This window comes from Caretta caretta, chromosome 27, assembly GCF_965140235.1.
Source record: "Caretta caretta isolate rCarCar2 chromosome 27, rCarCar1.hap1, whole genome shotgun sequence".
Taxonomy (NCBI): domain Eukaryota; kingdom Metazoa; phylum Chordata; order Testudines; family Cheloniidae; genus Caretta; species Caretta caretta.
Window position 1 is genome coordinate 9,592,869 of NC_134232.1, and position 15,792 is coordinate 9,608,660.

General features: G+C 42.1%; 1 protein-coding gene and 1 long non-coding RNA gene across 8 annotated transcripts in view; one reads left to right on the top strand and one right to left on the bottom strand.

The window, feature by feature from the left end:
- Window positions 1-491: 491 nt before the first annotated feature.
- LOC142070196 (uncharacterized) lies at window positions 492-8,286 on the bottom strand. Its single transcript, XR_012666198.1, has 3 exons — window positions 8,204-8,286; window positions 7,073-7,132; window positions 492-1,386 (listed from the first exon to the last, which is right to left on the bottom strand). It is a non-coding gene; the product is annotated as an uncharacterized LOC142070196 (long non-coding RNA).
- A 31-nt stretch (window positions 8,287-8,317) lies between these two features.
- Window positions 8,318-15,792, top strand: part of SPOP (speckle type BTB/POZ protein) — a 40,901-nt gene continuing 33,426 nt past the window's right edge. For 2 of the 7 annotated variants that reach the window (XM_048830216.2, XM_048830219.2), the window contains exons 1-2: window positions 8,318-8,452; window positions 12,665-12,736. The gene's annotated coding sequence lies outside the window, so the exon portion shown is untranslated. Of the gene's footprint in view, window positions 8,453-8,825; window positions 9,088-9,121; window positions 9,276-12,664; window positions 12,737-15,792 lie in introns of those variants that run through there. The other 5 variants (XM_048830222.2, XM_048830217.2, XM_048830221.2 and 2 more) reach the window with 5 other exon arrangements.

Consider the following 15,792-nt stretch of genomic DNA (forward strand, 5'->3'; position numbering starts at 1 on the left):
TGTCACCCTAGAGAACTGTATTCTATCCCTGCCTGTGCCAGTGTTCCTATGAGATGCTGGGCAAATCACTTAAACCAAAATTTTCACAGGTGACCACTAACTGTATGTCCTTCATTTTACGGGTGCTCAATGTGAGACCCCTGGTCTAGAGTTGCAAAAAATTCTGAATGCTCACAACTGCAACTGGAATCAACTGGAGCCATGTTTTGAACAAAAAGTACTATGGAAATATTATGTACTCTGGAAAATAAGGCCCTAGGTGTTTCAGGCTGGCTACCCAAAATTCATGTACACGTTTAATGGTTTTTGACTTTAATCTCTCTCTGTGCTTCAGTTTCCCAGCAGTCAATTGGGAATAGTACTATTACCTAATCTCACACAGGTACTGTGAAGATAAACTCATTAATGTTTGTGAAGCACTCAGCTACTATGTCCTGAGCACCAAACAAAGGCCCATGAAGAAATTATTAATTTTTTATTCCGTTAAAAAAGCATGCATGATGTGTGTTAAATAAATCCTGAGGATACACACTCAATGTGGAGGATAAAAAGAAATATTAAATAGCTGCCCATTCACTGAAAGAAACAGGAGAAAAAAATATATGTGATCATGTAATTAAAGATCATCATTCAAAGTGTATATGTGCACAGGGGCCAAATTGAAGTTGCCTGGAGAAATTTAATTCTGGCATTTCCAATCTTTAGAGTGCTTGACTTTGTAACCTTAACATTCTTTTAACATAATTATTTCGGATGTCATAGCATGTCATTTAACCTCTCAAGTTCTCTATTAATGAACTGCATTCTGTCGTGCACAGAGGTATTCTTTCCTTAAGCTACGTTTGATAAAGGTGATGAACCGTAACTAAACATCTGAATGTTATATTGCCGCCTTTTGATTGCAACAACCCAATGCCATTCCAGATCTATTGTAAAACATTGTTCTTGAGGAAGCAGAAACAAGCAAAAGCAACTGACTAGTTGAACATGGGGAAAAAAAATCATATAGAGTCCTCTTAAAATGCTTTAAGATGGATGCTGCAATTCATAACGCTCATTATAATTTGTACAAGAACAAATAAGTGGAAATTGATTGTTAATATGAAGTTTCATTGTTTTATTCTCAGTTTAAAGGGTGTACATTTGCATACATGAAGCTTTTTCCATTAGTGAAAAAAAGTGGAACCAAGTGTGCTCCTTGCATAGCTTGACACTATCACTTTAGGAGTTTAAAATGAAACTGAGTAGGTTGCGGAAACCCTGCCTTCTTTCCATCCTGTTGTCCTTTATCCCTTTTTTGGTCCTGTTCCCTTTCCCTGCAAGGTGACTAGTCAGATTTCATCTTTCTCTTCCTTTAGTTCTCTCCACTGTCTCCTCCTTCTCAACCTAGATGAAATTTTAAATAATTATTACTCCTCTCCTAGATCCTCTCTCTTCATTGTCCCCTACTCCCTTCTCATTTCATTCTTCATTGTTTCTTCTCTTAAGCCATTAAGGATTAAAAAAGGACAAGCTACAGAAGAGGGTTTCTGTTTAAGCCCCCTTTCTCATTTTGTTCATTCAGGTCTTCCTGCCTCTTGTTATACTGGCTAAATCATTCTCTATTTCCAAGTCCTTTGTCCAATTATCCTTCTGTACCTGCAGAGGGGGAAAGAGCAGTGATAAAAACCCTTTAGATTCTTCTCCACCCAGTTCCACTTTTCCACTAAAATCGACTCCTTTTCTTTTTGCAAATACAGACTAACACGGCTGTTACTCTGAAACCTGTGATAACATTGAAGATTAATTTTTGTTTGTGGAGAGAAGCAGGTTTGAATAAATTGGAGGACTTTTGACAATATTTTGAGCTCCTCTGCTCTGTAGGTGCTGGCAGAGTTAACAGCATCTTAGAGAAAGAGAAATAGTTTTACAGACCATTAGGGCTGGTGGGAAGCAGCAGGATCAGGTTTTAATGAATACAGGATCAAAAGCATCTTAAAGAAAACCAGCCGTTGAAAACAAGAGCGAGGCTCATCAGGGAAGACAGGAGACACTTCTAACAAGAAACAAAGCATGACTCAAAGACATCAGGGAGTCATTTCCTCATAATGGCACATTTTAAAGTATGATTTCCTCCACTAAGAAATTAACTTTGATATTTTTCCAATAGGTGTAAAAATAGAACCATAAACTGACTGCCTGCAATTAAAATCTCAAAATCAGATTTTTCTCTAAAGGAGACTAGCGTTAACAAGATTAGCCCTCTCACAAATAAGGCTGCCAGTTCAAAACATAACACTAGTGCACTGGTTTGGGTATTCTGTGGTGTTCTGCAGCTAGAAAGGTGAATCCTTACAAGCAGTAGTGCACTCACATCTGGGTGTGTGATTTGGTACAGGGATCCTACTATTATACTCTGACCTAAGAGAATAGTGTATGTCTCATATCAGACTCAGACTACAAATCCTTTTGGTTTGTATTTTAAATGTATCTTTTGCACCAAGACATAAGCAGTTCTGTTTATTGCAAAGTAAGCTGCTGCAGCCCACCACATACTGTAATATTTTGTCATTATACAATGCCTTTAATCAGATAATTTCAAAGCACTTTAGAATCTGTTAATAAATCACAATCTTGTGAGATAGCTAATAATCCCATATTAGAGATAGGTAAACTGAAACGAGAGGTTACATGACTTGCTCAAAGTCACAGAGCAAGTTGGTAGAAGACCTGAGAATAAATAAACCCTAGGAATTGTGGCTCCTGGTCTCATGCTCAAACATTAAAATAATGCAAAAAGAAAAGGAGAACTTGTGGCACCTTAGAGACTAACCAATTTATTTGAGCATAAGCTTTCGTGAGCCACAAGTACTCCTTTTCTTTTTGCGAATACAGACTAACACGGCTGCTACTCTGAAACCTGTCATTAAAATAATGGAGTACTTGTGGCACCTTAGAGACTAACCAATTTATTTGAGCATAAGCTTTCGTGAGCTACAGCTCTCGATGCTGTAGCTCACGAAAGGTTATGCTCAAATAAATTGGTTAGTCTCTAAGGTGCCACAAGTACTCCTTTTCTTTTTGCGAATACAGACTAACATGGCTGCTACTCTGAAACCAACCATTAACATAATGCTGACCATCTCTTCACACATATAAAACCTCAGAACCTCTTCTTTCTACATCTAGAGTCCCAGATGAATGTCACCCATAAAATGCAATCTACTGGTCTGTGCACAGGACTAAGTGCCAGAAACTCCTAAATTCTAAAGAAATCCTGAATCTGCTAATGACTTGCTGAGAGGCCTGAGTAAGTTTCTGAATCGCTCAGTGGTTCAACTTTAAAAGGATAATAATATTTAACTTCCTGCCTCATGGGACACTGAGGATTAGTTAATATTTATACAGCATTCTGAAAATACAAGTGCTAATTACTATTCAGCTTCCCATGAAGGAAATGTTGGAATACAGGAGCCCTTCTATCTCACTATCAACTATTCTCTTATGAATTTAATTTAGGGGAAGCAGGGCTACGGAAGAAAGAGTCCACCAGTTTCCTTTCCTTTGAAAATCTAGTCTATAAAAGCTACAGGCTTGCTTGGGACAACCAGAATCTCAGCAGCTCTTTGTTATATCACAGATTGTGCAGACACTTGCCACATCTTGGTGCATTCAACCAGTTCATTAAAGCTAATTACTTATCTTGCCCAAAATTGTATGATGTGAGCTTTGTCTAGGGGTAAGGAAGGATCCTACATTTCCAGAAGGATGGAGCGGACACCCTAATGGATGTTAGATTAAAAAAAGATCTATGAGTCTATGTTACTATTACCAAAATTTCATTGTGAAACCACACAACACCAGTAATATCAAGATTCATTTTTAAAACCTTTACTTTAAAAAACAATAACTGTATGCTCAGAGCAAGGAATAAGCCCATCACTGCTCATGAATACACTGAAGCATTCCTTTGGGATTACATTTGGAAAATGAGTTGTGCAGATTTCCCCCGGCATAAGGAGAAGTGAATGAAATAACTTCCATTGTGTGTTTGACTGCTGCATAGATAAAAGCCTCATTAAGTCTCTCCAGTGATTGGAGATAGGTTTTGTTTGGAATGGTTTTGTTTGGTTTTGTAACAAAGATAGCAAATAGAGGAAATAATTAAATAACTGTTTTCATACCCTCCTGATCATCAGGAGCCTATATGAGTTTTTAATTAGTACTGCATTTTCAATCAGTTTGTATCTGTATGTGTTACCGATTATTTCCTGGATAACATGGAGATAATGATAAGAATCCAGTTTTTCAGTCTCACAAAAGATATATTTAATCATGATGTAGAAACACTGGCAGCTTTCCCTGAGCCCAGCCTCCCTCTAATTACATTTCTACATTTTAGTAAATTGAAAGGGAAAAATATAGGAACACAATAATTAAAACCAAAGAGGAAGTGAATATTAAAAAGCAGAGCTGTTTAAGATTCTTACACATAACTGTTTCAAGGACATCAGTTTTATCAGCTTCATATCAAACCAAACATCTATGTACACAAAGGCTATAGAAACAGCACCTCCAAAGCCATTTCTACATTAGCATTTGCTGCATCTTTTCATGCAGAAAAAACAATCTGTTTCATATCATTCAGATGATCACTGGGAATTTATACTCCACACTTGTGCACTGGAGGGTTCAGTACTCCCACATGCACACTAGTGTCAAAACTCACATCAGTGCACCACTTTTCAAATTCTCAAGCTCTGAGCAGTTACAACATCTCGGAAATGTCCAGCACTCTCACTACAGTGTCCTCTTTTGAATATGTGCATATTTACTTCCACATGCACAGCCACAGCAGAGGGCAGGACTTACCTAAGTTAACATTTCATATGAAGGATAGAGGGAATGCCATCTTTTTCATTATTCAATTGGATTTAAATTCCCAATTATAAAAAACTGATATTTCAGACTTGTTTGACCACATGAAGAATCCATGTTTCCCAACATTTCCTAAGCTATATAAAAAGGAATACCTATCTAAATGACATGGATAATCCTGAAAGTGTGAGAAATCCATGTCTGCTTGATCTAACCAGAAACCCTTGGATCCAAATATAGTTGCTCAATCAGGTGATTGAGAGGAACATCTCCATTAGCTTCCACTATAAAGTGAAAGAGGCAAACTTTTGAGCTTACACGGAGCTCTTCTTTAGCTCTGTGTAAGCTTGTCTCTTTCACCGTCAGAAGTTGGTCTTATAAAAGATATTACCTCATCCATCTTGTGTCTCTAATATCTTGAGACCAGCATGGCTATAACACTGCAAGCAATTCACTAGTAGTATTTTAGTCTTTCAGCACTCCCACTACAAGAAATTGAGATCATCACTGGAGACTCAGCATTTCTAGACATATTTGGAACAAAAGTCAGGTATCGGTCCATTGCAAGATGGAGACGATAAAACTGTATTCACTGCTAGTGTTATTCAAGCTACCTAGCTAAAAGTTAGCTCTGTTCTACACATGCTGCAGTCACACTTTTGATGGAAGTGTAGACATACCCTATAATTAAATCTCATGCATCAGCCAGTCAGCAGGAATCAGAAAGGAACTCTTCTGCCCCTCTCATCCCCCCCCCCCCTACTCTCTTGGCCAAATGTATTCTGGGTTTCCCCCCACCCTCCTTCTTCTGAAGCATCTGATATTGACCACAGCTGGGGACAAGACACCAGATGAGGTGGACCAGTGCTCTTTACTGATACAGAAAATCCTTTTTCTTAGATGCTTGACAGAGGTGTCTTGGTCATATACTCAGGGTTATTATAATGATTGCCAGATGTAGGGCTTATAAGGAATCTTCCCCCAGAGAAAACTGACAGGGACTCTGAGGGAGGGGGTTCGCCTTCCTCAGCAACCTGGGCTATTGTTTACCTGCTAGGATCATCTGAACACATCTCACTTAATTCCGCACCTCTGCAGAGGCCTCAGGCACTGGTGGTAGTTTGGTCTCTCCTGTTCTCTGCATGGGGCACAGAACAGTTTAGTCTCTTGAGAACTGAAAAGCTTTGGTCTAATTAAAGTAATCAGGCTCAATATAGGGGAACTTGGATGATATTTAATGACCTATGATATGCAAGAAGTCAAATTAGATGATCTAATGGTTCCTTCTGGCCTTAAACTCTAAGAAACCCATCAGTCTTTACTGGGCATGTAGAAGGTGGGGCAAAGGGAAGGATTATAGTTATAAGAAAATAGTTCTTGGGGAAAAAGTAAGTGTGTCCTTTCCACAAGTTCTGAATGCTAATTGCAATCCCATGCCATTCAGAATGCAGTTTTATGGCCATTTCTTCATAACAAGCAGCATGACCTGCTGCTTTGTCACCTTGGGCAGCAGCTTATGAAAACAAAAAACCAACAGGGTCCAAGAACTGATAATTACTTGGATGAGACCCCTGCAAAGAAAGGAAAGCCCAGCAGGAAATGATACAATAGACAACACTCTGAGTTAATACTGGACAAGTGTCCTAGTATGGGGCACTGTGTTGTTGATAGAAAGAAAAGGAGGACTTGTGGCACCTTAGAGACTAACCAATTTATTTGAGCATAAGCTTTCGGGAGATACAGCTCACTTCATCGGATGCATTCAGTGGAAAATAGTGAAATCCACTGAATGCATCCGATAAAGTGAGCTGTAGCTCACGAAAGCTTATGCTCAAATAAATTGGTTAGTCTCTAAGGTGCCACAAGTCCTCCTTTTCTTTTTGCGAATACAGACTAACACGGGCGCTACTCTGAAACCTGTGTTGTTGATGATACCATCCTTCAACTAAGATAAAATGCCAGTGCTCTGATAATTTCCGTTTAATACAGAGCTGAAGTACTTTTAACGATGACAGGCACATTAGCCATGCAACCTGTTTTGGGAATTACCTAATTATGCTTACAATTTTAATTAGAAACAGAATTCCTTATTTATTGTTGCTTACAATCCATTTAATCTCTGATAAGCACCTGCTGTGTTCCAATGCAGAAGTACCTGCATTTCAGTGATAGAATAAACAATCCCTATTTAGAATAATCAAAAATGATAACTTACAACATTGTAGACTCTGTCTTAGCTGGCCTTCAGCTTTCATCTAGCCATTCTCTCCATTCACTGAGAAGTAGAATTTTTAAAATGGTCAGATAAGGAACTACATATTTCAGAGAATTAGAAACAGGATACAAAAGTATATCCATCTGTAGGATTCCAGTTCAAATCGAGCCTGGGTTGGTAACTGGAAGCCTTCCTTCTCCTTGCACAAGGTCTTCCATCAAAAGCTTCCCTGCTTCCTTCCCTCAGGTGACGCCACCACAGATTTCGAGCTGCATTGTAACAACTTATGAATACTCTACCTTGGGGTTGTTTTCCATATGACTGTATTAGTTTACAATAACAGGAGATTGTCTTAAAAAAAATCACACAGGCAGGAAGGAAAAGAATGGCTCAAGATAAGCTACTTCTCTGCAAATGCTTGAGTTGCTAAGGGACAATGACAGGACGATCAGCTTTGTTGGTTCTGCCGCCTCTCTAACTAAACTACAACACTAGTGTGGACCAACTCAGGAAAAGGCAAAAGACCTAAAGTCCTGGGGCAGGTTTATAAAGGAACATCGTCTGAAGAGGAGGGTGGTAATCGTTCGGAGGGAGACACACGGACCCGCTGGGGGTGGCTAAAGAAGTCGGGCCTGCCTGCGTTACCGGCAGCAGACAGGGACGCCTTTAGGGAAGGGCGATACGCAGGTAAGAGGGTGGTTTTAGAACCCTTCTCTCTCGAGGTCTTGTTCCTGCCGCTCCAGCGAACCCGGCGTGGCCGTCGGGCAGACCGCAGCCCGCTGGGCAGACTCCTGCAGGGAAGAACCGCGGGCGCCCGAAGTTGCTAGGTAAGGCAGGTCGATACGCGGGGGACTGTAGCCCAGGGCCCGGTCGAAGGCTACGAAAATCGGGGAACTCCCCTTAGCTTAGCTGGACGCCCAGGAGGGGACGCCGGTGCCCCTTGCCCTGTAAGCATGCCAGGCACCTCCCCAACATGGAGCCCAGCAGCCTCCCTTCTCCTCAAGGGCCGCACCCCCAAACAGCAGCTTCCCCACACGATGCCCCCTCACCCCAGCCACCCTGCTCCCCCGACGCGCCCCCCAACAGCGGCCTCCCCCGCACGCGCGCCGCGCTCTCCCCGCTCGCCCTCACCTCCGCGCGCGGGCCTCGGCCGCCACGCTCCCGCTTTGCTCGACGCTTTTCCCGCCGCCCGGCAGGGTGCGCATGCTCAGTGCGTCCCTCTCCACACCCCCCCCCCCACCCACCCCTCCCCCTCTCCGTCTCCCCGAGCGTGGCGTCGCGGCGCTGAGGGACGGCGTCGCGGCGAGGCCCGGATGTGTCGGTTTGGGGCAGCATGAGGAGACCACAAGGGGACAGCAACAACCAGCGGCGCAACCTCAGGTGAGGTGGGAGGGGGAGACCGGATGGCGGAGTGGGGCGAGACCCGAGGATCTCCCCAGGGAGGTGTTGGTGGCACCACACCCCCTCCGGGAGTCGCATGTAGGGCAGCCCCAAGCCGGGACTGACCAGCTGGCTGGGAGTGAGAGAGCCGCTCCGGACTGCCCCTCTTTCCATAGTGGCTCTTCAGATGGCACTGCGACAACGGCAGCCCGCTGCTAAATAGTGAGCTCTCAGTGTGGAGGGGAACAGAAGGAGAACAGCGCATGCGCCGCAGCGCTGCCAAAGTGTGAGCCGCTGAGAGCCGAAACAGCGGGGAGGCGCGGACGCATTTGTTGGGAGGAGGGCGCGCGCGCGGAACTCCAGTCGGTGTTGGGAAGGCGCGTGCGCAGCAACAGGAGGCATCCGCCAGAGTCCGAGATGAGGCCGTGTGCGCGCGCAGCCTCGATCGGGGTGCCGGAGGAGGGACAGTCAAGATACCACGCACGCGCACCTTGAAGGGAAGAGCCAGGAGCAGCAACATCCTGCTGCTTCGTGTGCTCAGCGCCTGCGCAGAACGTCGCTGCAGGGACCTGCGGAATAATGATCCTGTGCACCTGCGCGGGGAGCATTGGAGAAGGGAGACATGCTGCCAAATAGTGAGCTTTGGCAGCTTGTATTCTCACAGGGGGCTGGCTGCAGAAAGTGTGGGTAGGAGGCCTGGGGGAGGGGCTTTATCCTTAGCCACTGCACCTGTCTGGGCCTGGGCCAGGGCCCCTTTGACTCGTTACTGTGCTGTAGAACAAAGCTGCCTACAGCAGTAGGGGTAATTCACTGAAGCCAGGAGGTAAGAGTCTTGGGGAAGGGGACCAGTAGTTAAACCAGTGAGGATAGTGGCGAAGGGGGAACAAGCTGTTGAATCAGCAAGGAGCAAAGTGAGGGAGAGAGGTAACCACCCACTTAAGGATTGGGTGGCAAGACCAGTAGTTAGGAGGGAAATAGTTCAGTCAACGAATTCGAGTTGGGAGAAGGGGGACAAGGATTGGCATAAGGAAAGTGAGATGACCAGCAGCTAAACAAACAAAGAGAGTGTGTTGTTGGGGGTGAGGGGGTGGAAATGACCAGTATTAGCTAAACTAATGAGAATTGTGAAGAAAACAGCTAAACCGGCAGGGAATGTTAGTTTTTATATCTGCTTAGTACTGCATCGTATAGGTATTGATATTTCTCTTAGCAGAATGTCCCAGGCCTCAGACTGTATTAGTGCATCATCACAGTTGATGAAGAGGCAACAGAGTTCCTTTTGCTCATGTTAAATATGTTTATAATTCAAGCTGATTGCTAGATGTGTTGGTATTTGTTACTGGAATACCTTGATTAGTGACGTACCCTATTACAAGTGTAAAATAATTATCTGCATGGCTGTGGTCTGTGAGAAGGAAGGTATTTTTGTAAAAGGAAAATTTCCTTTTTAAAATGTGTGTCACTTGATCGTGTCTTCATATTTCTGTTACCAGAGGGTGTTAGATGTGATGTGATTTTGTGATGTCAGGACATCATCATGGCTTATGAAAAGGAATGACTTTTTTTGTAAACTAATGTTTGCTGGTTTCTGTGTGGTGTCAGTCTGAGATGGCTTGCTGTAAGCAGTGTGACAAATTATCGTTAGCGCTGCAGATTTGTCATAGCATTTTTTTAAAATAAAAAAATCGTACTGCAGTCATGGTAAATCTAGTACATGTTATGGGTTTAGGAGGAAATGGTGTATAAAGTCACAGTGTGGGGAGGTCAGGTCCTGTCCCTGGGTTGGGAGGTCATTGGGGGTTAGGAGGGGGGAAGAGAGGTGGTTTTCAGAATGAGTGCCCTGCTCTCAGCCCTCAGCAATGGCTCTTGTCCTGCAGGACTGACCCAGCTCTCTGCTCCAGCCCTTTGGTTCTCGCCACATTGTGCAGGCGGGGCGCTCCCCCTAGAACATGTTGCCCCCACCCTTCCTCGCCATGGTGCTGCCAGATCACTTGCCCCAAGCTATGGTAGTAAACGTGATCAGGCTGTGTCCCAGAGTTAATCAAAGACACAAAGAAAAGTCACAGACAAACAGAAAAATCACAGTATCTGTGACAAACCTGCAGCCGTAATTATCAATATTCATGGTCATATGCTTTATGAAAATGAATAGTTTCCTCTGGAAAATTCAAGTACAATGTGCGGGAGCCTTGATTCTGTGTGTGTGTGTATGGTAGAATATATGTATAACACCAAGTGATAGGCCTGAAAATGGCTTGGTTTGATGATGTCACTTGCATCATTGTAGTTTATGGAGTGAAGATATGTGGCTATGGGTGGTTTGTTTGTTTGTTTTATCACTGGTGTATCTAGAGGCCTCAAACTTAAGGCAGTATCAGTGCATCACTGGCAGTCTGTAAAGTGCCACAAGTACTCCTTTTCTTTTTGCGAATACAGACTAACACGGCTGTTACTCTGAAAACTGGCAGCCTGTTACTAAATCAGAAATGGTCAGTAATAAAAAAACAGACACACAGTATAAGCCTCAGTAACTACTGTAAAATCTGATGTATGGACTTCAGGAACGCTTATTCCTTATTCTGATAAAATTGATATTGAAAAATCAACTTTTATAAACCACGTATTTTACTCTTTGGTATTTCTATTATCAAGATGGTGATATACTTTTTAAAGGCATAATAGAAAGTTCCAAGATGGTTTTGGCACCTTTTTTTAACGTTACAATTATAGTAAATTTCTTAGGAACATGCCCGATCATTTTATATGTGGTCAGTGTAGTCAGCAGTACCCCTCTTCTGTAGCTGGAGCTTTATGTGTGATGTCATTGTACTTTATATAATGGAACTTCATCTTCAAATTGTGGTGGGAACTGTAGTTGGGACACTTTTTTTTTGGAAACAGTTTCTACGAGTGGTACCATTGCTGATCCTCATGTTAAGGTTGTGCAGTGTCAACAATGAGAACACTTACAAAAAATTCCCACTAGTTCAGTTGAATGGATGTTAGAACTGGTCCATGATCTAATGTATATAAGGCTCTAGCCACGAGCCTTTTTTTCACTACTGTGTCAGTTAGACCTGCTGAAAAGTAAAAACAGTTCCAGCTACCAGAACCATCCCTAGATTAGTGTTCAACTGAACCAGTGTTGGCGCTAGTGGAATTTTTTGGGGGGTGGGGATGGGAATGTACATTTCTGTAGCATAGCCCAGGCTGTAGATGTACAATGTTAGATTTGTTGTGGGCTGTGTGTCTATCCTCTGTGAATTTTCTAGATCCAAATGCAGTATACAATTGGAGGGACTTAGTAGCTTTATTCTTGGTATTCACCCTACTGTTTATATTTGGCTCATGTGACTTGCCATTCCACTGCCTCACACGTATTCTCAACCTGTACACTTCAAACTATCGCGTTCAGTTCTTCTTGGGTGTTTTATTTCTGTAAAAGTTTGACCCAGAGATGGCAAAAGGTATATTTATTGAACTAATAAGAAGCAGTGTTGATCTTTGCTTGAAAGAGTGATAGAAGGCTCAAAATGACTAGGTTCAAATTGGTGTGTTTGGAAACATGTGTTGATGAAGATCTGCACAGGTTTCTCTCCTCCCCCCCCCCCCCCCCCCCCCCCACAACCTTTTGGCTTAGTTCTCTGCACAATTGAAGTATTACATAAGATCCTGCTGTAATGCTCCAGCCTCTGATTACTGCTGCTTGCTGTTCAGCATGAAAAGGGAATCAAACAGAAATTTATTTATGATAGAAATGATTTATGTACTCAGTTTCTGATGCATTGCTTGCTGCCTCACTTCTAATTCAGAATCTAGCAGGATGCTACTGGGTTCTAGCAGGAACAGTGAACTCAAGAGACTTATTAATGCATCATGTATCCCAAGTTCTAAAGACACATGACAGTGCAGAAGGATAACATAAGATTAAAAATACTCTAGTCTGGGTTTAACATATGTCCTTTGTTGATCAGGCAATTTTAGTCTTCTATTTCAGAAACTCCTCTCCAGAGATTTAGCAGAGGGTGTCTCCACTTCTTGGTTTCACATTCTTACTGTTGGCCCTGTACTGAACTCTGTTGGGATTGGGGGCGGAAGAAAGAGTGTTCTGTAAACCTATCTTTCTGTGCTTGTGATATGATGACAAATCAAGAAAATACATAGCAGACACTGAATGTGCTGTTTACTGAATTTATTTTTCCATATGTCTAGGACAGAAAAGATGCAGACCCACTGACTGTGCAGCAAATGCCCAGGAAAGACTTGGGAGTTCATTTTTATACTGTGAGTAAATTCTGTTGCTGATTACAGGAGTTGCATAGCTGCATTATGTGTGGCAGAGCTGGTCTTACAGCTTTGGGAGTGTTGGATTAATAAAGAAGCTAGCAGCACAGAAGGAATTAGACATTCAAACAATAACCCTTAACTGGACATATTGTTCTAGCTACTGCTTTGGAAGAGGCTAACAAAATATTGCTAACTGCAGTGGTGTCTACCACTGTAGGAGCAAGTATTAGCATTTCTATACTCTTCTGTAGACATTAGTGTTATTACTTCTTAGACTGTAATGTGTATCATATTCTGTCCATTACACAGTATGGTTATAGTCGCTTCAAATTGCATTAGTAATAGACCCAGTGTGTACATTGTTGGTGTTGACTATCATTTTTTGGTACTGAAAAGGTTGAATTAATTTGACCTTCTGTATTTCACATGGTCCATCTAAAGCAATTTCCTGTGCTCTTTTGACAAAGCTTCAGCTTTCTCTAATAACGTCTACATAAAAGGATTTTTTGTTATGTATGCAGACATTGGGAGAATGGACTACAAAATAAAGCAGAATATTTACACTTAAAAATAGCAGGTGAACATGCTCACTAGTTACTACTACAACCATTTTAAATATTTTGGAATCTCATTATTCATTAAATTGCACTTTTTCTGAAATATGGTAGAATCTGAAAAAGACTGAATTCTTGCAACTGTCACACTTTCAGGAGCCTCATAACTCAAATGTCGTCAGAGGTATAAATTTATTTAAATTATGACAAGGACTTCGAAATTACGGTATACTTAAAAAAGACACTGGGTTTGGGTCACTCTGACCCCATCACATGTTCTTCTCTGTTGGGATTGGTGCAATTAAAATTGACAGTTGTACTGGTAGAGGGTCAGACCTCTCTGAAAATCCACAATAGATGTCTGCTATCAAATCTGAAACAACCCCCCACTGGCAACATCTACACCAGTGGTTCTCAATCTGCGGGCCACTTGTGATCCAGTCAGCACACCGCTACGGCCCATGTGACATCCTTAGGACCGGGCCGGGGGGGGGCGTGTGCGCGTGTGTATATATATATATTTATTTATATTTTTAATTTTTATGAGTTCGGCCCACGTAACACACAGAGAGCTGGATATGCTGCCCACAGTGGTGGGCTGAGAGCCACTGATCTACACAAATAAACAGGTTTCAGAGGAACAGCCGTGTTAGTCTGTATTCGCAGAAAGAAAAGGAGTACTTGTGGCACCTTAGAGACTAACCAATTTATTTGAGCATGAGCTTTCGTGAGTAACCAAATAAATTGGTTAGTCTCTAAGGTGCCACAAGTACTCCTTTTCTTTTTACAAATAAACAGGCTCTTACAGATAAGTGAGGTAGTAAGTGAGACAGGTGAACTGTGATGTAATGGTCTTTAGCACTAACACTTGTCATTTAAACATTGAAAAACCATTTTATCTTCCAGCAGAGTCAGAGAGATATAGAAGAGTTATACCATCTTAGAAACAAAGAATAATAACAAGTTAACTGTAAACCAATGCATTTTGAGCTGACACCCCTTTCCTCCCTTTGAGTTACAAGTTTTGGTTGCACCCTCCCCCCACATCCCAGCCAAAAATAGACAGATGTAAGGCTGGGTGGCCCACTGAGGTGAGTTAGAGGGTGGAGGTGGTGCTTCCTCCCCGAGCCGCCCTAGGGGACACGCCCCACAGTTTGGAAACCTTTGCCTAAGTCAAACCCAAGAAGAGAACCACTTGTGGGTTAAATATTGCTACTCTAGTGTCCTGTCTCTTCAGTTTCAGGATTGCATTACATGACACAATAGCCTTTGTGTTTTCACCACCTAAGCTTACACTGTGTATAAAGTGTCAGACCTCAAGCAGTAGTGCATAATAATTGAATCAGTATCAACCAGTCAGGTAAAGAGATTTTTAGAATCCATTGTGGAGCATTTACAAACATCTGAAAACTGTATTGCAGTTTTTAGTTTGAATTTGCCTGCCATTTTTCACAGTAGCTATTAAGTGTCTGTCATTACATTCTGAAATATCTTTCACTGGGCAGAGAATCTTGTCTATCTTTTCTAGGTATGAGGAGCATAGTTAGTCAGTACAAGTGTTTGGAAGTCCAAAAGTTTGGTTGGAGTCTTGCTGGTACGGTTATGTAACTGCCTTATAGATATTTGCTCTCCTTCAGGCAAGATTGCAGTGTATTTGTATGCAAATTAAATTTCCAACTCAGAATGAAATGACATCCATTCAATTTACGCTACGTTTAGAATTAAGCAAGAAAATTAAAGTAAGTTCTAACCTGACCTCCTGAATAAAAGCATTTTAAAGTAACCTTAATTTTAGTGACTCCTCCTTTAAAAGGCAAATGGAACGTTCAAAGTATTTTGAGACTGTTTATGATGGACTTGCCCACTATTGTCAAGAGAGCAGAAAGAGAGTTACAAGTCCTACCGCAACTGATAGCGAATGGAAACTTTTCTTTTAACCTATGTTTAACCTGATGTTCCCAAAAAGAAAAGGAGTACTTGTGGTACCTTAGAGACTAACCAATTTATTTGAACATAAGCTTTCGTGAGCTACAGCTCACTTTCGGATGAAGTGAGCTGTAGCTCACGAAAACTTATGCTCAAATAAATTGGTTAGTCTCTAAGGTGCCACAAGTACTCCTTTTTGCGAATACAGACTAACACGGCTGCTACTCTGAAACCTGATGTTCACAGTTGTAATATCTAGTCTCTATGTTGCATGTATGTGGTTAGCAGACATCTGGTGTCTATAGTTCTATATAACATGCAACATGGCTATATAACATTGGGACTTAGTGGGGTGTGAAAGAGAAGTAGGAAGAAGACATACAAAAGTAAAAGTAAAAGTTCATTCTGCTTTCTGTTTGAGAATGATGGAGAAATGGACTTTGAAGCCTTCTTTTAAAAAAAGAGCAAGCTGGATTGGTATGGGGCAGTCTTTTGAGGCTAGACGTAAGAAAAAAGGAGGAAAGCTTAAGTGTCACCCTTTCCCCCTTCCCCACACAAAAAGAATCTGACTAA